Source organism: Dipodomys ordii, unplaced genomic scaffold, assembly GCF_000151885.1.
Source record: "Dipodomys ordii isolate 6190 unplaced genomic scaffold, Dord_2.0 Scaffold36, whole genome shotgun sequence".
In the NCBI taxonomy this organism is placed as follows: domain Eukaryota; kingdom Metazoa; phylum Chordata; class Mammalia; order Rodentia; family Heteromyidae; genus Dipodomys; species Dipodomys ordii.
The window spans coordinates 10,812,205-10,839,035 of record NW_012267252.1 but is presented as its reverse complement, the minus strand read 5'-3'; positions in this window follow the sequence as shown (position 1 = coordinate 10,839,035).

Genomic DNA, 26,831 nt, shown 5'->3' with positions numbered 1-26,831 from the left:
TTATTAGAATTTGTTGTTGAGGGATTTAATTTTTAGAGTTCTAAGCATATATTAGATATGAGACCCTTGTCCGTTGTATGGCTAGTGAAGATCTCCCAATCAATGGGCTTTCTATTGTTCTTGCTAGCTATGTCCTTTGCCATGTAGAAGCTCTTCAATTTCATGCAATCCCATTTGTCCAACCTTTCTTTGATTTGTTGTGTTTCTGGGTGTCTATTAAGAAAATTTTGGCCTGTGCCAAGGAGATCTAGAGTTTCTCCTATTCCATCCTATAATGTTTTCAGAGTGTCTGCTTTGACTCTGAGGTCTTTGATCCATTTAGAGTTGATTCTGGTGCAGGGTGATATGTAAAGCACATGTTTTATTCCTCTTAAACCCAAAGTGACTGAGTTAGGATCATAGTATGAAGCACAGTGTAGATTTGTATTTCAATTTTCTACTTCTGGACTCAGAAAGACTAAGAGTTCATATCCCAGCTGTGTAACTTGTGGACTGCATGACCTGTGGGCAAATTACTTAATTCATTGGAGTCTCAGTTGTCTCATCTGTGGAAAAGAGATAATAATATCTTTTTTCCCTTATTTTTTGTCAGTCTTAGGGCTTGAACTCAGGACCTGGGTGTTGTCCCTGAGCTCTTTTGCTGAAGCTAGTTCTCTACCACTTTGAGCCACAGAGCCACTTTTGGTTTTCTGGTAGTTAATTGGCAATAATAGTCCCCCAGAATTTCCTGCTGTTCCTAGGCTGGCTTTGAACTGTGATTGTCTTGTCTCAGCCTTCTGAGTAGCTAGGATTACAGACATGAGCCACCAGCACTCCAGTGAGATAATTTCTACATGGCATGATTGCAATCAAGGGATGATACATGGAAATAGATGAATCAAAAACATCTGATGCCTTCCTGAAGCTTACATTCCAGTGACAGGAGATGGGGAATGATGATTTGTTGAGAAATTGGTATATTATAATGTGTTAGAAGATATGCATTGATATATTTTGAATACTGAATGTCCCAAAGATTCAAGGTTTGATCCCCATGGTGGTACTCTTGAGAGATTATTGAACTCTTCGGAGGTTGGATATTATGAGAGGTCTTTAGGTCATTGGGATTTGCCTTTGAAGGGGATTGTGGGATCTTGGACTTGCCATGGGTTTCCACCATTGTTTTCTGGCATGCCAACTAGAAGCCTAAAGAAATAGATATAGATATGTCCAGTCAATCTCCAAGATAGGGAGCCAAAAGAAGCCCTTTCTCTTAATAAGTTACTAATATAAATTTATTTGTGGTGGCTATGCTAGTAATAGAAAACTGACAATAAGTAACATAGAAAGAGTAAGAGGAATCAGAAATACTGGTTGGTGAAGGTGATGAGTTCATAATGGGCTGGTCAGGAAATGCCATGGTTTGATGTTTAAGCTAAGACTTGAGGAAGTTGGAGAGGTGAGCCATGGCCATGTTCAAGGGAAGAGTATTTCTGACAAAGTGAAGAGGTAGCAGCATTAGGTAGTTGTTTTTCCAGTATGGAAACACTACAATTGAGATGAAATGAGTGAGCTACAGTCATGGAGATAGAAGGATTGACCTGGGTAGGTAGGGCATTCACTGCTGCTGATCATATGGCTTTAAAAAATATACTTTAAAAATGGTGAGCCTGCCAGCTGCTGGTGGCTCAAGCCTATAATCCTAGCTACTCAGGAGTCTGAAATCTGAAGTTTCATGGCTCAATGCCAGTCTGGGGAAGGAAAGTCTGCGAGACTCTTAACTCTGGTTAACTACCAGAAAAAGCCAGGGAGTGGAGTTATGGCTTAAGTGGTAGGGTGCTAGCTTTGAGCTAGCTTTGAGTTCAAGCCCCATGATGGGCAAAACTCCCCAGAAAAACAAAATTAACAAAACATGTTGAGATCACTAGAAGTCTAGAGAAAAATCAATGACATGATTTGGTGAAGCCTTTATAGAATCTGTTGTAATATGGTACTCAGAATGGCTCAGGTTTTCTCTCCTGCCATTTTTCTCTCCTGTCTTTTCAACATCTAATGAAACAATTAAGAATCAGTTATTCTAAATCTTATAATGGATCAAAGTCTGAGGAGAACAGACTGTCCTTCTTATTCTTTAATTTTTAGACTCTAGCCTAGACCTTTTCATATGAAAGATATTAAATATTAGTATCAGATGAACAAACAAATAACTAGATATTTCTGTCCCGTTAAGAGTCTAGATGATCAAGGGCAGAACAATGATTTTCTTAATTTTCAAGATCCTTTTCAAGTTTTTCCATTCTTTCATTTTACCAATGGTAATTAATTAACTCAGGTAATGTTTTAAATATCTCTAACATTTCTAACATTTACTCATTATGCTCACTCTTTCCCTGACAATGTTCCTGATTTCATCCTAACATAGTTTCTTTTAATTAATGCATATTTTATGTAAATACAATTTTCCATACAGCATTGCTCTTCATTTTTGCCAGTTCTTTAAGACTGTGGAGTATTGCTTCTTCCTCCCTCCTTCCTTTCCTTCACTCTCTCATTCCTTTCTAGAAAGTAGACCTGAGTTCTGATTCTTTGATAATGCAAGAAACCCCAACCTATGAAAATACTCTGTGAGCATGTTCTCTTCGAAGTCTGTCAGACTGGTAAAATACATTTCCTTTGAAAACCATCTGTCCTCTCCTTCACAATCGGAGAAATCCTTTATGTCTGTGGAAAGAAATTAGAAAAATAACATAGAGGTCAAAATTACTTTGCAATCCTTCTTTTTTTATGTCAGACAGGATTTCTGTAATCTCCTATGAGAAGGTGCTTTACCCATAGTGCCATCTTCCCTCCATCATTCTATCCCCGCTGCCTTGCAATTCTCTAACAACATTTATTTTCTAAACATTTGCTGACTCGGCCCTCCTAGACACATATCAGTGGGTACAAATGAGAAGATTTACATTGATATGGAAATGACTTTGAGAAGATGCTTTGGCACTAAGCACTTTTTAATATTTCATCTCAAGTAAGCAGATTTACTAAAGGTCTTCAGAGATTCTGCTGTGGTTTCTATTATGATGGTAATCATGATTGAATAATCTGAATACGATGCCTTATATAACAATCTTGAAAGGCCATGAAGGTGAACAGCTTTTAAGGGAAAGAACAAAGTTGTTTTAAATTATTATTGAGCTTTTGGATCTGGGGAAAGAGTCTCAATGCTATTCACTTGTAAAGATGATTTTTAATTGGGGTAGCAAATACAGAATTTAGGTCATGCTTATAATGAATACTCACTGCTGGGAAGATTATAGATAACAGATTATATTCTTATATCAACTCCGCTATTGCGCATCTGTTTCAGAGGCAAATTAACAAGAGAGTCTTACTTGACATTGTTTTGCGGGTGTCCTTAGCACACAATAAGGTTTGGCTGACTCTTGATTATTGCTGCGAGATCTCAAGGGTATGGCAGTCCCATCTATTGCAAGCATTGCTTTCAACGGCTTTTCTTTGTCCCTGCTGAGACTGCTTAGACTTCTCCAGCATGAGCTTCTTGGTTTACAAACACTGAGATAACCACTGTATATGATTTGATCATCACCGTTTAACTCCTATTCTGAGCTGGATGGTGTAACTCAGGCATTTTCATGAGGCACTTAAAAAATGGTGTCAGTGATCTCGCCTGTTTTCAAGGAAGTATAATTTTTTGAAGAAAAAAGAAAGAAATCTCTAGAAAACCTCCTCCCTGACTCTGGAGAATTTGGAAAATAAGGTGAACTTTTTGAAAAGAATAAACAAAAGCTTCAATTTCATGCAGTGAAACAATAACAAGTTTTTGTGTTTCTGTATATACATTTATGCAGTTTCATCTTCCACTCCACAGGGAAAGCAAGGATCATCTAGTCTACATGGATTAATTAATTAATTAATTTGTTTTTTTGCTTGGTCATGGGGCTTGAACTCTGGGCCTGGGTACTGTCCCTCAGCTCTTCAGCTCAAAGCTAGCTCTCTACACTTGGGCTACAGCACCACTTCTGGTTTTCTTGTGGTGTATTGGAGAGAAGAGTCTCATGGACTTTCCTGCCTGGGCTGGGTTTGAACAGTGATCCTCAAATCTCAGCCTCATAAGTAGCTGGGATTACAGGCGTGAGCCACTGGCACCCGTCATGGATTAGTTTTTAATTTATCAAATGATACTAGAACACTTTCTGCAGAGGAGGGGCATGTTAAAATGGAAGAATTCAAAGCTTCAAAGTCCTTTCTTTAAACTATCATTTACTTTTTCGGTGGACCTAGACTCTGATGAATGTAGATTAAAAGCAATAGAGAACAGATTTTAATAACATGTGACTTGGTGACACATGAGAGGTTGTGAGATCCATAACCACCCTAAATTTCAAGTACAGAGTGAATAGATGACTTCCCGAATTTACATCCCCCTGGAGACTACTCAGTGACAAGAAGGAACAAGCTATGGATCCATCTATGTGGCAGAATGTCTTCTGTATTATGCCTAGTCATGGAAGCTAACCCTTGGTAACTACCTGCTGTGCAATTGAATCCATACAACATCTCAGAAAATGCAAAAATATGGGTGAATACACACTAATGCATGAAAGCATCTATAGTTTGATGAAGAGGTTTACTTATAAAGAGACGCCAGGGAACTTGTTAGGGTGATGAAGAGCTCATTTCATGATTGCACTAATAGTCATGTGGCAAGAGGCACTCTTTAAGCTCATAGACCTGTATGTTAAAAAGGACACATTTTGCTAAGCTATGGAACCAACCCAGATGCCCCTCAGTAGATGAATGGATCAAGAAAATGTGGTATATGTACACAACGGAATTCTATGCCTCCATCAGAAAGAATGCCATTGCCCCATTTGTTAGGAAATGGAAAGACTTGGAAAAAATTATATGAAGTGAAGTAAGCCAGGCCCAAAGAAACATAGGTCCCATGGTTTCCCTTATTTGCAATATCTAGTATATATCTGAGTCAAGCAGGAGAGGTCAGATAAGTTGATGTTAGGGAAATGAACCATAAGATATGTATTCAAATGTTTTTTCTTTCTTGTGATTGTTTCTAACATATTTATGATTACTTTGTTGTTTTGTATGTCCCTCCCCCATGGTATAACTGCTGTTTTCACTGTATTTGATGTTGTTATAATTTGTGGAGGGGAAGGGAAAAAAATCGTTTAAATAAGGATACAGGTGGACCCATTGCAACAATGAGATGTGCAAGTCATTATGTCTAAAGCAAACTTTACAACTTTGGTGGGGGGGGAGGCAGGTTGGGTGAGGGGATGTGGGGAAGGATGGGATGTGAAGAGGAAACAAAGGAGGAGGCTACAATGCTTGATAAGAAATGTACTCATTATGTTGCCCATGTTATTGTAACCTCTCTGTACAGTATTTTCATAATAAAAAAAGGACACATTTTTTCCCTAGGTAAAGTGATACTTTTAAACTGAGTTAAATTCCAAATCTACAGGAGTGGCAGACTATTCATAAGTCATGAGACTGGATAATGGGTGTTTAGAGTTTCTTTTTACTATTCTCTTTATGCTATACATTTGTAAAAAAAAGGTGTGTGTGTGTTTCTGTGTCTGTGTGTGTTTAAATAGATACCAAATACACACACACACACACACACACACACACACACACACACACACAAAATGAAAAAGGCTAACACTCATTGCTGGCAGGATTGGGAGAAAAATTACTCCATGCCTTGCTGATTAACATGTAAATTGCTACCAAACTTTTGGAAAGCTACTGTGTAGCATCTGTTAAATACTAAAACTTTGTAAACCCTTTGTCCCAGAAGACTGGCTATTTAAATTTCTCCTCTGAAATTTAAAAGCTCCCAATGTTGAAAGGTATATGTAGAGAAAGTTGTTTATTGTGCTACACTGCATGGTAAATAAATAGATACAGATTTGTCTGTATGTCTATAAATGAGTATGTCTGTAAATCAAATATTCTAAAACACTTCCTGATGACATCCCTGTGTAACCATCACCATATCCCGTGGAATACTGGCCTACAGAACAGATATACTTTGGAATATTATGCAGACATCAAAAAGTGATAAGTAGCATATTAATGTACAAACCTAATAAATTATAGGTTAGCATTTCTAACCTAGTTTATCAACACAGCATGAAGTGGAAACCTGGACCATAGAATTGATTTCTCCGGAGTTCTGGGATGAGTAATCCAAGATGAAGGCCTTGACACATTCAATTTCTGATGGAGGTTTTTTTCCTCACAGATAGCTCTTCCTAGCTATTTCTATATATGTTGGAAGAGACCTCTTTCACGAGTCAGCATCTCACTAGTGTCAATACTATCATGATAGTAAACTTAAAATCTAAATTTTGGACGGTGCATAAACATTCAAGCCACCACCTTCTACCTGGCTTCCATATCTGTATTCTTGTATGTATTGTGCCTGTCCTATGCCATGTACTTCATTTTTCCTTGTACCTCATCCCCCCCCACCGCATGTGTTCTTAATTGCTTTTCTTTATTGTGATTAAATTGATATCAAATTATTCCACAAAATAAATATGTGAACAACTTCTAAATTCATTCTAGAAAGCTGGTATTGCCTTCCTACCAAAACTAAATGAGAATATAACAACAAAAGTAACTCTAGACCAATTTTTCTTGATTAACATTGAAGAAATCCTCAGTGAAATACTAACAAATTAACAATGTATTATAAAGATCACATAGGGCTGGGAAGGTGACTCAGTGGCAGAGTGCTTGCTTTGCATGCATGAGGCCCTGGATTTGCTTCCTCAGCACCACATAAGCAGAAAAAGCCAGAAGTGGCATTGTGGCTCAAGTGGTAGAGCACTTGCCTTTAGCTGAATAGCTCCAGGACAGCACCTAAGCAGAGAGTTCAGGCTCCATGACTGAAAAAAAAAGATCATGCTTAAGTTAGTTTCACTCAGGATGGTTCAACCTACACATAGAAAGAGGAATATGAATCAGATAATTGTCTTAATAGGTATAGAAAAAAATTTGACAAAATTCAGCATCCTTTCATGACAGAAGCTTTGACCAAACTAGGGCTACACTGAATGGGTAAAAATTGATAATTTCGGGCTGGGAAGGTGGCTCAGTGGTAGAGCACTTGCCTTGCATGCATGATGCCCTGGGTTCGATTCCCCAGTACCACATAAGCAAAAAGGAAAAAAGCCAGAAGTGGTGCTGTGGCTCAAGTGGTAGAGCACTAGCCTTGAGCTGAAGAGCTGAGGGACAATGCCCAGGCCCAGAGTTCAGGCCCATGACCGGACCTAAAAAAAAATTGATAATTTCTTCTAAAATTAGGAAGAAGACCACTCAATATAGTGCCTGAATTCTTAGCTAGAACAATAAACCATGAGACATAAAAGGAGATAATTACAGGAAAAGAAGTCAAATTATCACTGCTTATTGATTATATGATCTTATTCTCATATATCTTAGAATTTTAGATCAAATATCAGCTTTCAAGAAGTATTGGATACAAAATCCACATATGAAAATCAATAGCTTTTCTATATAACAACATACTCACTGACTATTGCTGGTCAAGGATTAATACTTAGAGCTTTACAGTTGCTTTCTGATTTTGCACATTGTTACCTTACTACGAAGTTCTTTGTGGCAGAATGAATGGGCCAAGAAATTATGAATTGGGTATTGTATGGGGTATGGTGAATGTAATTTCCTTTTACATCCTGTTGGGTGAGTAAGAGTGATCAGTTGACTTCACCTAGAGGGAAGCAAATTTTGTCTTCCATAATAGAAATTCTATGATTTTATAATCCATTTGAAAGAAGATGGATAAACATTTTAAGAATAAATGAACAAAGTTTCATGGAGACAGAAGCATTTAAATTCTATCTGGGAAAGTGAGGGTGATGTCCTCAGGTGGAGGACAGAGAATTAGGGTCACGATCGTGGAATGACCAAACACAATGAGTATTATATAAGCAGCACAGCAATATAGCAATCAATGTATGTACTCCTGCCTTCCACAAGGCTCTTTGGAATAATTTTAAGAGTATGGGATTGAAAGTTAACCTTGCTTCCATAGTGTATGGATGCCAATTTATCCAACATATAATATAATGCCAGCAGGGTCTATATTCTTTCACTTGATTTTCATATTTCTTTAGTTGTTTTGCTTGCAGTCCCTTCTACTTTTCTACTAGACTATCCTATTTATAAAGAGATAGCTTTGTACCTTCGTGCTGTGTTCAGCATGGGAGGCATGTTAGTTGTACTAAATTAAGGTATTCCATTTCCTTGTTTCATCGAGTCTTGAAAATATCTCTTTTGGATTTTTATAGCTTTTTTCTTGGACATTTCATGTAAGATTTAAACAAAACAAAAGACAAGAAGCATGACTTTTAAATCTTCATATACTTTCCATTACTGCTGCTAGAAATCCAGACAAGGGTTGCAATACTTAGCAGCAGAGTGCTGCATAGATTTCTGTACCCTGTCCATAAGGCCCAGATCTAGAGATGAGTTTTTTTTTTGAATGAAAAATGATTTCCATCTGCCCTTTTTCGATCTGGCCACCATTAATGCACAGAGTGGTTAATATTTTGTGTTCTATAAATGATTTATTTAAATCTCTGTTACATTTATAGGTCACAAGGATTTGGGCCCATGTATGCACCCAAGATGGTCTCCAAATTCTTACATTGTCAGTCTTTGGAGACTTGAGATAATTTTAGTGGAAATGTGATTGCTTCCTGGGAGCATTTTAGACAAATTCAAATAATAGATACCCCAAAATATCAATAAAATATTACATAGAATCAAAAAAATCTAGTTGATATGCCCCATAAAAACATTTCATACAATTAATAATTTTTAATTTATGAGTTTTAAATTAAGTTCTTAATAAATCAATAGAATGAGAGAAAATCAACTAAATATTTTTTTATCAGTCATATGGCTTGAATTCTGGGCCTGGGCACAATCCCTGAGCTTCTTTTGCTCTACCACTTTGAACCAAAATGGCAGTTCTGGTTTTCTGGTGGTTAATTGGACATAAGAATCTCATGGACTTTTCTGTTTAGCCTGGTTTTGAACCACAATCCTCAGATCTCAGCCTCCTGAGTATCTAGGATTACAGGAGTGAGCCATCAGTGCACAGCTAAATTATTATTCTTATTCTAATAAAAATATGATCTCAGAAAGAGACTAATTTGGTTGTCATTATGCTTATCTTTAAATTGTTGTATCCTTTGGTATCTCAACAATAACAATCACAAATGCCAAATATAATGTTTTCCCTCTTGAACCTCCAGTATTTCAGTGAGGACCTTTGTCTTGAATGCAAACACAGCTTAGTTGTCAGGTATATCCATCATTAATGGTATAATATGTAGAATTATGGGTTGGACTCTTTAATAATTAGAAGCAAGGATGGATGAACGGATATTAGGATAGTTTTGATTCTGTTGTAAACATAAAAATGACTACATGTGAAACAGGTAGGACTAATTAATGACATGTGTGACAAGTGTTGGGGAGACTCACAAATGCCAGCTTTTTGAGCTCATGTCTCCAGTGGTAGAGAAGTTGCTAAGCAAACACAGGTCTCTGAGTTCAAATCCCACTACTGTTAACACATATAAACAAATAAAGTTCAAGGTCTTAATTTGCAGTTTTCTCAGTATTGGAAGTACTCAGTGTTCTCCTTGAAAACATATTGCTCTTCTGTGTCCTTGCGTGGATCAGAAATTAATTTAATTTCCACATTTTAAGGACACATGAAGACATGCTGAAGGATTCTGGAGCATCCAAGGTCCTCCTCTGGTCTTTGCCTCAGCAGTTCTGATTGCAATCTCTTTATTGTTGCCTCTTAACAAAGCCTGTTTGTCCCAGCAAGTTTTCTGCCAGAAATCTTTATTGCTTTTGCTTTCTAATAGACCTTCCAAGGAGCTGGCGCTAATCCCAGTAATTTCAGTTGGTGCAAATAACCAACCATATCTATTAGTTTTGGATCACACCCCATGCTGGATATGTGTAGAATTGGCTAAACAGTGTCTTTACTGGCTCCAAAGTCAAGGTCAGGAGGAAGACAGACATGAGGATTAGACAGATGTGGGAAGAGAAGGAGGAGAGGAGTTGGAACATACCCTCAGATTCAAAAGCTGAATTTGATAGCTAAATACTTTGAACCAGGAAAAAAAAGTTCAGTTTGGGATTTAGGCACTAGAGGAATGTCAAAACACTGAAACACTGAAGAATTTTGTGTTCCCAGCAATATTGAGAAAAAGGAGGCTGGTGATGATGATGGAGATAATGAAAATTGTTAGATATTAAGTAGCTAGGTAGAAGGCAGTTTTACATTATTTTGTGCATATCTTCTAATTTGTTTCTTATAAACATAGGAAATAGGCATTGCTATCATATTCATTTTGCACATGAAACAATCTGCAGATCAAAAAACTACAGTCACTTGCAGTCATCTGTGATAGCATTAGAGTTGCTCAGAAAAGGCTTAAACTCATCCTTTTGATGTTAGAATAGGTATTTTCTTTTTTCCCGTTTGTATAGGTATTTTCTTTTTTCCCCTAATTGTTTTAAATGGCATAGAAAATGCTATTTGGCATCCTTACATCTCTTTTACCAATTCATCAGTTAAGGTTTGCATTTCTATGAGTTTATTTTTTTCAGATATTCTTTAAAAATATTAGTAGCCTTAAGGCATTGTACAAAGGAGTAGCAATTTAACAAAGCAGTGTGTGAATATGATGGGTTTCCATCACTGTCTCCCCTTTCAACATTCTCATTCATCTCTCTCCTACTCGCCATTTCCCTCATCCTTCTTAATTTTGTTGGATATACATTGAATTCTTGACTTCATTTTCCCCTTCTTCCCCTCTTCACTCTTCTACCCTTTCTTCTTTTTTGGTACCCACTTCTTGGTGTTTTATTTTAGCTTTCTAAGGAATTACACTACTTTGGGTTCTCCCCTGAATCGATTGTATTTCAGTTAATACATTTGTATTTGCTTGCGTTGCACCCAACATATTTACTTTTGAGTTTGTAAGCTAAATCTTGCCTCCACATATAAGGGAAAACACCATTCTTTGTCTTTCTGGTCCTGACTTACTTCACTTAACATGGCTTATTCCAAGTCGTTCCATTTCTTTACAAGTGACACAATATCACTCTAATAGATGAGTACAGTTCCATGTTGTACCTGAAAGGTTTGTGACTCTAAACTGTTTAGAGGATTACTCATACGTTTCTGGAACTACACTGATCATATACGTCAGGATCTAGAAATGCTTGAGAATTTCATTACATCTAGAGTATTGTAAGATAATTGCATTGTAGAGAAAAAAAACCACCTTTGCCTTCAGATGGGACAGAATTTGTGTTCCATGGCCCTCTACTGCTTCAATGGGAAGGTCAGTTTGGTGCCCTAACTCGTAATCTGCTTGGTTTATCTTTTCTGCATCTTTTTGCTTCCTTGCTGGTTTCTCCTGGAAACACCCCATTAATAAATCCCATACCAATCTTTGTCTTTGTGCCTGCTTTCAGGGAAATCTAAACTGAGACAATTATGCTTTCATCCCATGCTAAGCTTGGTACTGTAACCAAGCAAATTCGAATGAATGCATTCTGAAATCATAACTGAACATATTTAACAGATAAACATTAGAGCCTCTCTCCATATGCTGGGTTGGCTTCCTAATTACTTCCATTCACTCAAACATTCACTCATTCCAAGCCTCATCTTTTCTGAGTGCCTAGGAGGAACAATGAAATATAACCATTTATATAGAAGGAAAAACAATTCACTTCTCAGGCATGTTCTCAGGGCACCCAGAAGTGATAGAGGAAAAAGTCTCCATAAATTAGGTCATTTATCATTATGGCATCATTGCAGTTTTTCCTAGATGTGAATTGGATGTTTTGGTATTTTTTTTCATAGTCAAATGGTACTTGACTAGGAGCCTAAGAATGACTAGAAGCTGTCATTCACAAAAGGCTGATGAATCTTCCATGTTGTAATGACAGAAAGCTACAAAATGGTTCTTGCAGTCTTGGAAACTGATTTTTAAGGTGAAAGAAGAAAGCCATAGAATGAACAGAATTCATCAATGAGAATGTAGTTATTAATAAGGTAATTGTGGAAGGGAGAGACCACCCAGATTGCAAATTAATCCCTTGTTACAGATATATTTTGGGATTTTATTCTGTAAGTTAGACTAAAACTCTGGGAAGGAGGAGGATGAGCTCAGAATTTTGAACATGTTTCCCTATGTGCCTAGTCTCTCAAATATTCTTGGCTATATAATGTTCCTAAGTAGCTCTGTTTCTCACTCACTCTCTTTCTCCCATTTCCCCTATTTTGCCCATGACTGGGAGCTCACTATGTTTAGAGATCATCCCACCTGTGTTTATCTATTATTATAGGTTTTACACTGCATCTTTTATTCCCATAACCCTTTTAGTTACTAGTGTATTTAATTTATTTACCTTTTCTCTTAATTGCATATTACTCTTTATACAATTTCTGAAAAGAACACTGCATGTAAGATGATATTACTCTTGAGCAAGGACTATTGTAAAATATACATGGCATAAGCATACCTAAAATGTACTCAGATCAATACTGAAGAAGCATTTTGGAGTACAAAAAATGCTTTGTGAAAGAAGGATCTCCAAACTGACATCAACTTCATTTAAATGTCCCATTATCATGAAGTTAGCATTTTTAAAAAGAACTACTGAAGATTCCAATTAAGATATACACATATACATATTTATTAATATACTACAATGTATAACATAATACAAAACATATATTATGAATGCCGTTGCCCCATTTGTTAGGAAATGTAAAGAAATGGAAAAAATTATATTAAGTGAAGTAAGCCAGGCCCAAAGAAATATAGGGCCCATAGTTTCCCTTATTTGCAATAACTAGTATATGTCTGAGTCAAACAGAAAAGGTCAGATAGGTTGATGTTAGGAAAATGAACCCCAAGATAAGTATTCAAATGCTTTTGCTTTCATGCAATTGTTTCTAACATATTTATAAGATTATTTCTTTGTTGCTTTGTATGTCCCTCCCCCACTGTATAACTCTTGCTTTCACTGTATTTGATGTTGGTATAATTTGTGGAAGAGAAGGGAAAAATCAAATCGTTTAAATAGGGATACAAGTGGATCCGTTGCAACAATGAGATGTACAAATCTTTATGTCGAAAAATGAACTTTACAACTTTGGCTGGTGGGAGGGTGGGGAGGTGGGGGAAGGCGGGGCAGGGGAAGTGGGGGAGATGGGAAGGGGAAACAAAGGAGGAGGCACCAATGCTTGATAATAAATGTACTCATTATCTTTCCCATGTAATTGTAACCCCTCTGTTTTGTATTTTCACAATAAAAACAAAATAAAACATATATTATATAAAATATGTATTAGACAACCTGTAATATATGTTGAATAATATGCAAAATATTATATATTGTATATATGCATATAATATATATTTGTGTGCATGTATATATGTATGCATCTATACAAAAAATCTATACAAAAATGCTTTGTCAAATATTGTATATATTTAAATATTATATTAATATATAATATATATGTGCCGTATATGTTACACAATGTGACATATATATTTTACTGTATATATTCTATTATATTAATACATAATCAATTATAATGTATCTATTATATTAATATATATTTTATATTGCATTAAAATAAGTTATATATTGTATGGTAGAATATGTATAATATATATTCATGTATGAGTCACCATTTTCAGAACTCATCTTGAGTGTACACACTAACAATATAGAAATTTCTTCCCATGGATTCAACAGTGAAAAGCGGGATGTAGGTTGGTATGGAAGAACCTGTTGTTCATGAGTCTACTGGCCTGGTGGGGTTGTCTAGACTTTAGAAGAAGAGCCAGACTACTGGTGAATTTTACTAAGGAATGAAATAAGGGAGAGTCTCCATCATTGTTTTGCCAAGTACACTCTACCTAATGACTTTTAGAAATTATGGATGTTTTTAAAACTCTCCAGAACAAATGAATCAAACTTTTTGGCATCAGGCCTGAGCTCCACTAATTATGAGGATTTAAAGATGTCTTCGATATGATTTCTTTTTACCCCCTTTGCTCAGTGTTAAAGGAATTGGCTCTGGTAATTGAGAAGGTGTGGCAGGTATAAAATCTGATGGGGGATGTTCATAAGCTGGATACTCAGGAAAGAGTTGCAATTAGAGTTGGAGGCTGGTAAACCTCCAAGAACTAACAGTACCGAGGATGTCTGCAGGCAGTTAGCTGGCAGAGTTCCCTTCTGTTTGGAAAGATTATATTTAGTTCTAGTCAGGCTTTCAACCAATTGGATAAGGTCCACTCATATTATGAAGGGCAATATGTTTTATTGAAAATACATTGGCTTAAATATGACTCAATTCAAAAGCATTCTCGTATAAACACTTAAAACAATGTTTGACCAAATATCTGGGTTCTGTGGCATAGCCAACTTGACTATCAAGATTCATTGTACTTGTAAGTTGATATGTTGAATTGAAACCCTTTTGTATGATTAAAGGTAATTTTAAAAATTAATTAAAATGAACTATCATAGGTTTTAAGCCAGTATGACTGGAATCTTTAAAAGAAGAATATATATCGACACACAGAGAGAAGCAAGAAAGTACACACACACACACACACACACACACACACACACACACAAACACACGCAGGCAGAGAAAAGGCAGTGAGTATACAAGTAATGATATATATATATATATATATATATATATGGATATATATCCATATATATATGGTATATGGTATATGTGGTAATTTTCTCACCATATATGGTATATGGCATATATATGGTGAGAAAATTACCACCTGTAGACTGAAGAGACTTAAGAAGCCTCAGGAGAAAGTAAAGCCACTAACATTTTGATCTTGGGCTTTGAACCTTCAGAGTCATGAGAAGATGAATTTCTGTTCTTTAACCTTTCATTTCCTTAATCTGTGTTGTTTCACTGTAGCAATCCTAACAAATGAACACAGTGCCCCAAACTACAGACCAGTCACAAGAGGAGCAGAGCATACTGTCTGGATGTACAGAGACAGAAGCTCACTCCCAGGGCTAAAAAAGTGAGCTCATTGATTGAGTATCCCAAAAGAATCACAAAGATTAGATGAAACAAAGCCTCAAAGAGACTGTAGCAGGAAATAATTTGTGAACCAGTACCTCTCACTGTAACATTAATCTTTATTGGTTTGTGTCTAGAGAGACACAATGATGGAGGCGTAGTATATTGTGCTTGAAAATAGAAGAAAGACAAAAGTGAGGACTACATATTGCAATGCACCTGTCAAGGAATGTCAACTATGTAAGCCTAGGATGCAAGTTACAGATGTGGCAGTGATGTGTAAGATCACTCAGATTTTTAGTAGGGGCATGTGTGCCCTTCACGGAAGGCAGCAGACAAAATACATATTACAGAGCCAAAAGCATAACATTTCTCCAGAAATAGGAACTATCAGCATGAAGATGGACTGCAGGTCCTTAACTTCAGCCATAAAACTTTCCTAGCTTTGTTTGGATTGCCCTCAAGTTTAGTTATCACCCTGTTCTTTTCCACTTTCTCTGTGTTCACATTTTAAAGAACAGATGTTTGGATTGGTGGTTCAGTTGCCTTCTGTTTGTAGTGCTCCTCTTAGGATGACATTTTCACCTGGAAAGTTATTCTCCATCTTCCCCGATCTAGTCATCTATCTTCAAAGTCATGGAGAGTTTTACTCACTGAGATCACATGAAATGAACAGCAGAGCCAGATATACAGGAAACAGAGGCAGCAAGCATTCCTCCACCCCACAGGCAACTCTATGATACCCTTATTGTTTTTTTTATCTTTTCTTTTTTGGTACTGCAGGATGTTATACTATCTAGGCAAGTGCTCTGCCATGAGCTACATCCCAGCCTTGCTCTTACTTTTTGCTTGATGGTGAATAATTGTCATGACATCAATTGGATAGTTCCCATTCTATTATGCTTACTTGATCTTCAAAACCATCCTATCCAGAAGATAGTATTATCAACCAACTTGACAGACTTGGAAAATGAGCAAGGCTTAAAAATGTAGTCAAAGCATTAAATTTAAGAAGGGCAAACTACTACTGCAGTCAAAAGCCTATACCTAATTATAGTTCTTTTTTAAAATAATTCATCACTTGTGCTTATCTTGACTATCTAACTAAAATTTATATCCTTGGGCCAGTATCTTCCCAATCCCATCACTATAGCCATCCAGAGTAATTCCATTCTACCCTAAAAACGAGTATTCTCACAAGAAGTGGATGTGTATGTGAGCTAATGAACATTAGATTGAACCATTCCATTAAACTTGGAGACATTGGGTTGTAAACTATAAATGCACATTATTTCATTTGCCAATAATGAATATTTCTAGCTGTGGGATCAATGAACCTTGATATGTCCTTTTTTGCTTTCTTCTAAAGTATTTTTGAAATTGGCCAGTGGTTCTTTTTAGGAGACAGATACTTTTGAATGAATTGTAAATTATGGATTCCATAGCTTTTGTGCTCTTAGACTTTTCTATGTGCTTTTTCCTTTTCTCTCAAAATGAAAAATTTCAGAGACTATAGTATCATTAGCCTAACCATAAAGGTGACAAGTTTGAGATTTCATATTCCTAATGAAAATATCATCTATTTCTCTCTTTTGCTGGAAAAGTATATAAGAACTTCTCCCTAATTTTCTTTCACAGTCCTTTAGATAACTCATTTGATGGTACTGTGTTTGTATTTCTGAGTTGTTTTTATTTTAAGAATGTAATTTCTAAGTTGTTCTTTTGAAGTTCTGTATGGGGCATTTGAGAAGCACATTCGTTAGGTAACAGGTTTCCCCATCATTTGTTTCCAAACCTCTTGAAATTTCTACCTTTTCACTTCTTAGTATCTAAGCATAAACACCAGTGTATAAATCTAGTACCTTCACATTATTATAGATTGCACATCACTCTGAAATTTGATGCTATTTATTTAATCTGAGAACAAAGGTTGGGGTACTCTTCTTGTGATAACATTGAAAATTTCGATAGATGGATACATGGTTTGTTTTCACAGGTATCACAAGGAGAAGAGTTCAAGTTCTCATGCATTAATAATGAATAATAGGAATTCTGTATCATTAAACCATCATAAATATCCTTACCTATCAGAACTAGAGTACCCTGTGCACTCTAGCTGAATAAATCATTAAACGTGGCCATCTCTTTAAATATTTATTTAGCAAATATGTAAGGAAAACAGAAGATCCACAGGAATCAGTGAAGCTCTTCCAGATCAGTATTTTTGGTTTTAGGAAATCAACATAGTTGATTCTCTTTTCCTTGTTTTATGAAGTTCCTAGTACGAGATCCAGCTCCTCCAGTTTCATTGCCACCTGCTATTTTTTTGACCCAGTTTTTCTCCCTCTGGGGAAAACTTTCTGAGACCCATGAAGTTATCATAGATTCTCTTCTGTCCCCACTATGAAGTAAGCACAGTAGCTCTGGAAGCTGTCTAAGATGTCTGGTCTGTCAGTTACCATGGTGTGTAGATGTGGAATTAGATGGTGACCAATGTACCTGCTCATCACAGAACACACTGGAGTCTCGGAAGTGCAGAAATTGAGAAGCAGATCATGGGGCTGGCAGTGAATAGACTATTTCCTTCACACCATGTTCATTGCTTGGACATATGAAACCATTAAAAGATCTCCCTTATTTCCTTCATCTTTTTGTATATATGTTTATTGTAAAAACACTGTGCAGAGGGGTTATAGTTACATGAGTAAGGTAAAATGAGTACATTTCCTATCAGGCATTGTTACCTCCTCCTTTGCTTTTCCCTTACCATCCCTTCCTTCCCCACCTCCCCAGTCCTCTGAAGTTGTAAAGTACATTCTCAACACAGTGTTTTGTACATCTCATTGTCACAATGAGTCAACATGTATTCTTCTTTCAGCATTTTGTTATTTCCCTTCCCCTTCCCAAATTAGAAAGATGTATAAATAAGATTCAGGGCACTGGAATCAAACATAAATCACATGGTACATTATAAATACATTAAAAACAACAACAAGAAAGATAAACCACTGTGTTCCTATCTTGGAGTTCATTTTGTTTAGCATCATCTTGTATGGTCATATGTACATAGCTTTTGACCTTTTCTGGTTGTCTTAGATATTTAGTAGTTACTGCAAATATCCCTTCTTTTTTTTAAGTGTCCCTGTAATTGGAACTCTAGTTTAGGATATTGGTTTAGAGGCTATTTGTTTTCATTAGCTGGTTAGAAACTATACAATATCAAAAGCAAAATTCACCAGAGTAGAATTTTTCCCAATCTCAGTGTTAGCAAAACTCAGTCAACATAAACAAACAAATGTGCATATGGGCATTGAGTGTAGTTCATGGACGTGGAGAGGTGGTAGTTGGAAGCTGGTCAGTCATGTCCCAGGACCAATCTCATGGACCACTACAGAATCAATGCCAACTTTACTTGCCTACAGTTGTCTCTCTCACTCTGTAAACTTTCATGATATTTGAGCTGGATCCTGAGTTATCACTAAGAGCATGACATGAGTTTTGAGTTTCGTTTTCAGTCAGGGAAACCATTGAATCAGTGTAAGCAGAGGGATACAGGAGCTGATTTATGATCAATGACTCACTGTGTGTGTAGAGGTAGAGGTTAAGGAAAACCAAGAGGAGAATCAAAGAGACAAGGCAAGAACTGTCGTGGTGAGAGGGCTCAGCGAGAGCTACCAGCCTGGAACTTAGAGAATCAGATGATCTTCCTGCGCCTGCCACCAAGTCAGTTCCTGTCATATTTGAGAATTCTCTAGGCTATAAACACAGGTCTTTCTCTGAATCAGTGTCTGGGCAATAAATTCCCTCTGAAAATATTTTTTGATAAATTCCCATTTCCATCTTTTATGCAGAAAGAGAATGGGAAAAGATAACTTGCTATGCTTATAGGTAAAAGTAATAGAAAGACAGTAAAATTCTTTCAGCCTAAAAATAATTATCTGAAATCAAAGACAGGAAAGTGCTGAGTGGCTCTCATAAATGTGGTTAGTGTGATGTAAATTATGTTAAAAGTGGGAATTTGAGAAGTGATATTTTTCTGGGAAGGCTATATGTAATTTTCAGCCACATGAATTTATTTTCCTCTCAAGCTGTAGGTGGGTGTCGCCTCAACCTTTGGTCTAATGTGAAAAGCATTAGCCAGGTCAGCACACCCACAAAATGAATTGTATGAAGAGCTGTTCTTGTGACGGGGATGGGCATTCTTAGTAATATTAGGCTTTCATTTTTAATAACAGATATTATGGAGCTATTTCTGAATCTCTTTCTGATTGATAGAAAATTGGTCTCTGATGTACACGGGAATGATTTACTGCCTTTTTATTTTCAACCAACTTAGAAATTTCTAAAACCATTGTAAGAAACTATCTTTGCTTTATTCTGTGACTTGACTCTTCTTGTAATTGTTTTCCTTTGACGTGTAGAGAATTTTTGAATTTTGAGACAGTCCATTTGTCAGTTCTTGTTTTCCTTCACTGATAAAAGTCCTGTTAGAACAGTCATTCAGGGATGTGTGGTCTATACCTACATATTCCAGTGTTTCCCCTGTATTTTCACCTAGACATTTCAATATGTCATCTTTTACATCTGGGCCTTTGATCCAGTTCTAAATGATTTTAGTACAGGAAATGAGACAGGGATTTAGTTTTAGTCTTCCATATGAGGATATCCAGTTTTCCCAACACTTTTTGTTGAATGTCTGTTTCTTTTCAAAATGTTTTTGGCTTCTTCGTCTAAAAAACTCAGATAATTATGCATATACTGATACAGTTGTCTATTTTTGTGCTAGTGTCATGGTAAGGAACAGAGTCCACAGAGGAAGCATAAATGGTTAATATATATGAAGAAAATTTTAACGTCAAAATACAAATAAAAATGACACTGAGATTTTGTCTCACATCATTCATCAAGAAGCAATTGAAAATTCTGGCAATGATGTGTGGAAAAAAGAATACTCATACATTGTTGATGGGAATATTAATTGGTAGAACCACAATGGAAATCAATATGAAGATTATTCAAAAAACTAAAAAATAGAACTGTCATCCAATCCTGCTATACTACTCTTGGGCATATACTCAAAGGAATGTAAATCAACATATAAGAGAGATACTTGTACATTCAGAAAAAGAAATCCTTATCTACTGCTGGTGAAAATATAAATTATTACATATGTTCCTCATACATTTAAAAGAAGCACTTCCATATGACCCAGTTAAGCACTATTGATATATACCGTCAATAATCAAAATCAGCTTTTGTAGAGACACCTACATAGCAGTATTCATTGCTGTGCTACCTATAGTAGCCAAGTATTGGAATCAACTTAGTCATTCATCAATAATGAATGGATGAAGAAAATGTGGCATATGTGCACAATGGAGTTCTAGTCATATCTAAGGAAGGGAAAAAACAAATCGTTTAAATAGGGATACAGGTGGACCCATTGCAACAATGATATGTACAAGTTGTTATGTTGAAAAACGAACTTTACAATTTTGGTGGCGGGGGGGGGGAGTTGGGGAAGAGGAGCGGGGGTGGCTGGGTGAGAGAGGGTTGGATCAGGTGGAGAGGTATGGGAAGGGACGGGAAGGGGAAACAAAGGAGGAGCCAACGATGCTTGATAAGAAATGTATTCATTATCTTGCCCATGTAATTGTAACCCTTCTATATGGTATTTTCACAATAATAAGAAAAAAGAATGATTTTATGTTGTTTGCAGGAAAATAGATAGAAATGAGATCATCTCATTAAGTTTAATAAGCTTGTCTCATAAACACAAGTGAAACATGTTTTCTATTATATGTAGAATCCAGGAGAACAAATAGGATATGAAAGTAGAAGAGAAACTATTAGAGATATGAAAGAGGAAAGGGAAGAGAAGAAAGACAAAGCATACTGCACAAGTCTATGGAAATGTCATAATAATACCCTTTTCTTTGTATGATTAATATACACTAAAATAATAGTGTATCCTAAGGTTGTGAACGACTCTGTAAAGAACTCAATAGGTACTATTCATATAGTAAGTACTCAATAAAGTTCAACTTCTGTAATAAAATAAGATTCTCTCAAACATTCCTTGAGAAAATCACTTTGCCTCCCTGATTTTCAATCTCCTCCTCTATAAAATGCTGGTAATCTTTCAGAATTGTGAGGATGAAATGAACCATTATAGGTAATGTTCATAGTTAGGATAATATCTACCACATACTAAGTTACTCAACAATTGGAAGATGACATCATTGCAGGTCATATGAGGGGATATAGTTGATAAGATTTGTCTTCTTAAAACATCTTGATGAGGGAAGAATACTGTCTGGGATGAAATCTAGCTCCCACTAGTAGAAAAGGCTGCTCTCAATACTTTGAAATCTCATCTAAATTCTCCAATACACAGGCAGGAACATTTAGTTCCCAGACAGAGATATCTCCAGTCTCATCCATTTCTCCTCTTTTCCCTGTGAATCAGTCTGATTAAAAGATACACTTTCCTCTCTAATCTAGCAATTCCATTCCTGGTCATCAACCCAAAAGATTACCAATCACAATAGGATAAAACCACCAACACAACTATGCTCACTACAGCACTATTCACTGATATGGAATCAGCTTAGTAGTTGCTCCTCAGTGGACAAATGGATCAAGACAATATGGTATACACACACAAAGGAATTTTACTCATCTATTAGAAAGAAAGATATTCCACTTGTAAAGACATATACCTGGAGAAAATTATGTTTAAGTCAGTCAGGCCCAGAGGGACAAACGATGTGTGTTTTGCTTTATAAGTGGAAGCTAGAATTAACTTATAAACTTTTAAATAAACGCATTGTTTGGCATGCAAGTTTATATAAATGTATAAACTGAAACATGGTACATTCAAGGTAGAACTGGAATAGTGTAATTTCTTAGAAAGGCAAAAACCAAAGTTCAGCAACATAAAACACCAGGAAGGGAATACTTAAAAGGCGTGGGGTGGTGCCAAGTGGGGAGGGGCAGACAAATGAAGAGAAGCAGGGAAATGGTGGTCAAGAATGCAATGTATATCCTATAAATTGAAGAAATGTGAAAGAAGGGGTGTATAGAGAAGGGATGGGTGAGAATATTGAAAGAGATAACATTGATCAAGATGTTTTGTACTCATAAGCTGCTTTCTTTTTATTTATTTATATTTTTAAATGTTTTTATTGTAGAGATACTGTACAGAGGGCTTACAGTTACATGAGTAAGGTAATGAGTGCATACATTTCCTATTGAGCATTGTTACCCCCTCTTTTGTTTTTCTCCTACCATCCTTTCCCTCCTCATCTAGCCAACTTCTACCCCCACCGACTCCTCCCCACATCCAAAGTTGTAATATACAAGATGCAGGGCACCAGAATCAAATACACTGACAACAGAGGTTATATCATAGGGGGAAGAAGATACAAAAGAAACAAAAAATATCACATAGTACATTAAAAACAACAGCAACAAAGAGAAAACCTCTTGTTCCATATCTTGGGGTTCATTTCACTTAACATCATCCTATATGGTCATACATACATAGCTTTTGACCTTTGCTGCTTGTCTGGTAAGATTATCCTAGACGCATACTAGTTATTTTAAATAATGGAAACCATGGGACCTATGTTTCTTTGGGTCAGGCTTACTTTACTTAATATATTTTTTTCCAAGTAATTCTTTCTGATGGAGGCATGGAATTCCATTGTATATATATACCACCTTTTCTTGATCCATTCATCTACTGAGGGGCATCTGGATGGGTTTCATATCTTAGCTATGGTGAATAATGCTGCAATAGACTAGTGCTGGTAGCTTTAGTTAAAGCCTTGTTTGTGATCATTTGGATAAATGCCAAGAAGTGGAATTGCTGGGTCATAGGGGAGCTCTATGTGTAGTCTTTTGAGGAACCTCCATACTGATTTTCAGAGTGGTTGAACAAGTTTACACTCTCACCAACAATGCAGTAGGGTTGAACTACTTTCTTTTTTTATTGTGAAAATAACATACAGAGGGGTTACAATTACATGGGCAAGGTAATGAGTGCATTTCTTATCAAGCATTGTTGCCTCCTCCTTTGTTTCCCCTTCCCATCCCTTCCCATCTCCCCCACTTACCCCCCTCACCCCCCCCGTCAAAGATGTATAGTTCGTTTTTGACATAAGATCTTGTACATCTCATTGGTGCAATGGGTCCACATGTATCACTATTTAAACAAGTTGTTTTTTTCCCTTCCCCCCCACAAATTATACCAAAATCAAATACAGTGAAAACAAGGGTTATACTGCGGGGGAGGGACATACAAAGCAACAAAGAAATATCTTATAAATATGTTAGACACAGTAGCAAGAAAGAAAAAAAACATTTGAATCCTTAATTTGGGGTTCATTTTGCTTAACATCAACTTATCTGACCATTTCTGCTTGTCCCAGACATATACTAGTTATTGCAAATAAGGGAAAGCATAGGACCTATGCTTCTTTGGGCCTGGCTTACTTCACTTCATATAATTTTTTCACACCTTTCCATTTCCTAACAAATGGGGCAATGCCATTCTTTCTGATGGAAGCATAGAATTCATTATATATAGAATTCAGTATATATACCACATTTTTTTGATCCATTCATTTACTGAGGGGCATCTGGGTTGTTCCATATCTTAGCTATGGTAAATAATACTGCAATAAACATAGTTGTTATGGTAGCTTTAGCATGGTCTTGTTTGCGATCATTTGGGTAAATGCCCAAAAGTGGGATTGTGGGGTCATAGGGGAGCTCTATGTGGAGTCTTTTGAGGAACCTCCATACTGCTTTCCTAAGTGGTTGAATAAGTTTACATTCCCACCAGCAATGCAGTAAGGTTCCCTTCTGTCCACATCACCTCCAGCATCCAGTTGTTTATTTTAGCCATTCTAACTGGGGTGAGGTGGTATCTCAATGTTGTTTTGATTTGCATTTCTTTCATGGCTAGGGAGGTTGAGCATTTCTGCCTGTGTCTATTGGCCATGCTTCTTTCCTCTTCAGAGAAGTTTCTCTTTAAGGCTTTAGACCACTTATTTATCGGGCAGTTGTTTCTTTGAAGCTTTGTTGTTGAGGGCTTTAATTTTTTGAGTTCCAGGTATATTTTAGATATGAGACCCTTGTCCGTTTATGACTAGTGAAGATCTTCTCCTAATCCTGGACTTTCTATTGATCTTGCTAGCTCAAAATAGCTTGGTACTGGCACAAGAACAGATCTCAGGACCAATTGAAAACTCAGAAATGAACCCACAGACCTAATCTTTGATAAGGAAGCTAAAGAAAATAGAATGGAAGAAAGACAGCCTCTTCAGTTAATGGTGCTGGCAAAATTGGTTAATCACTTGTAGAAAACTAAAGCTAGATCCTTATATATCACCCTGCAATAGAATCAACTCCAAATGGATCAAAGACCTCGGAGTCAAAGCAGAAACTCTGAAAACATTACAGGATGGAATAGGAGAAACCTTAGGTCTCCTTGGCACAGGCCGAAATTTTCTTAAAAGAGACTCAGAAACACAACAAATTAAAGAAAGGTTGGACAAATGGGATTGCATGAACTGCTTTCTTATATGGCAACTCCTTTGTACAACTACTTAAAGCTAATAATAATAACAATAATAATAATGAAAGGTACATTCTTTGTTTTGTACTTTTTGTGTACTTTTAAGAGGATGCTAACATTTTCTTCACAGAAATCCAGTCCTCCTTACCCAACCCCATCACATTGCCCCCTTCCATGGGTAATGCCGTGTCAATAATCACCTAGGTCAGAAGTTTTGATTAGACAAGATGAGCTACTAGAAAGAGGTCATGCTTTCCAAAGCAGAATCTTCTTTTCTTCTTTTCTGAGTGATGCATGAAAGCAATGAAGAATAATGTTCATGTCAACTCTAGAACAAAGAATAAAACTTTATTTTGTTTATGATTTAAAAACATCATCTATCTATGTGACCACAAAGAAAATCTCTAGGTTCTAAATCAAACTGTACCAGATTTTTTAGCTACAGAAATGTAGAGAGGTATTTAGAAAAAAAAATCTTTGTATACTATCAGTAAGTATAGAACCCATTTTAAGGAAGAGAACTTGGGCTGAACCTTATGCTGGGATGTTTTGCAAATACAAATGGTCACAGAAATATCCTGTGGGTTTATTAAAATATGCAGTAGGTATTGAGTGAGTCCTGTGATTTTTCATGTTTAACAAACAGCTAGACAATTCCAGTATGGAACTTCTGGTCTAAATACTTTAGTAGCAAGGGAAGAGAGTATATGTAATGCTCCCTGTGGATTATAATTATTCCCAAACCAGATACAAGTATGCATTACCTCCAATGTTGACTCATTACATAGTTCCTAAATTCAGGCACTTGTAGTGCAGTGGGGAATAGAAAATGATGCATAAATGTCTAAACAAATAATACGTATCATGTGATAATACAAACCCATTCAAAGTCCTAGCAGAATATACAGGAAGGAAGGAACTATTTCAGGGAATTAGGGAATCAAGTATTCCATCCTAAAGGAGGTGATATTTAAATGGGCTCTTAAGAGGGTAACAAGTGTCCCCATGAGACGATGAGGAAGGGTGAGTTGAAGTGGGTGTCATTCATGTAGCTGGATGTGACAAACAGAAGTTAGATCTGTTTTTCCATTGACAGAAGAAGACCAAATAAATTCATAATCAGAACTATGCATTTCCCTGTGTCACTGGGGGACATCAGCACCTTCCAGCTGCTTCCATTTCAACCTCCCTCTGCTGTCTCTGACCAGGAATTAATTACACTGATTTACCTCTGAGCATCTGCTTCATGAAAGTTTCACCTAAGTCACAAAGTAAAATTTCCTTCCCAGCTCTGGAACACTCACATATATTAACTATTTTCTAATTTTTAGGGCTGTTCACAGTTTTTTAAAATATAAGAAATCTTTGTGCCATCTCACAATACCTGACAGAATTCTTTTTGCCTAATAATTACCACATATTTGCCAGACATTGTAGGCTCTTTTTTAAAGAGTTTTTTTTTTCATTTCAAAAATGCTCGTCTTTAATTCTCATTGTTTTCCTGAGAGATACTGCAGCAGCTGCAGCCATCTTCATTGGACAGATCAGAAGTCTAGTTCTCAGGGACTACTTGTAGAGAATATGTTGCTTTAAATCACTTTGCCAGAGACTAAAAGAGCTAGGTTTAAACATATTTACTGTGAAGACAGTGCAATTAAACATGCCCTTGTAGGAATAATGCACTGATAGACTGTGTCTTAGATTCTCAAGATTGCTGCAATTTCTGATGTTGAGCGTTAGATTTTCTATTTCTGCCTTGAACCTGGGTGGTGTCTGTGACTGCTTTGTCTATTACAATACAGTAGAATCAACACTCTGACAGTTTTGATGCCTTTTAAACATTCCACCATGCAAGCCTGGGTCACTGGTTAAGAAGTGTGATGCCAGATTGGATGGGCCACCTGGAGAGGCCCTAAGATTCAGTGGAGAGGGTGAGTTTCCCAGCGGAGCCCAGCCTTCCAAGGAGTCAAGACAACAGGCATGTCACTAATATTTGGATGCTCTAGACTAGACCACAACAATACACCAAATACACTCTGCCAGTACTGGGCAGAGCAGAAGAATCATTTAGCTAGA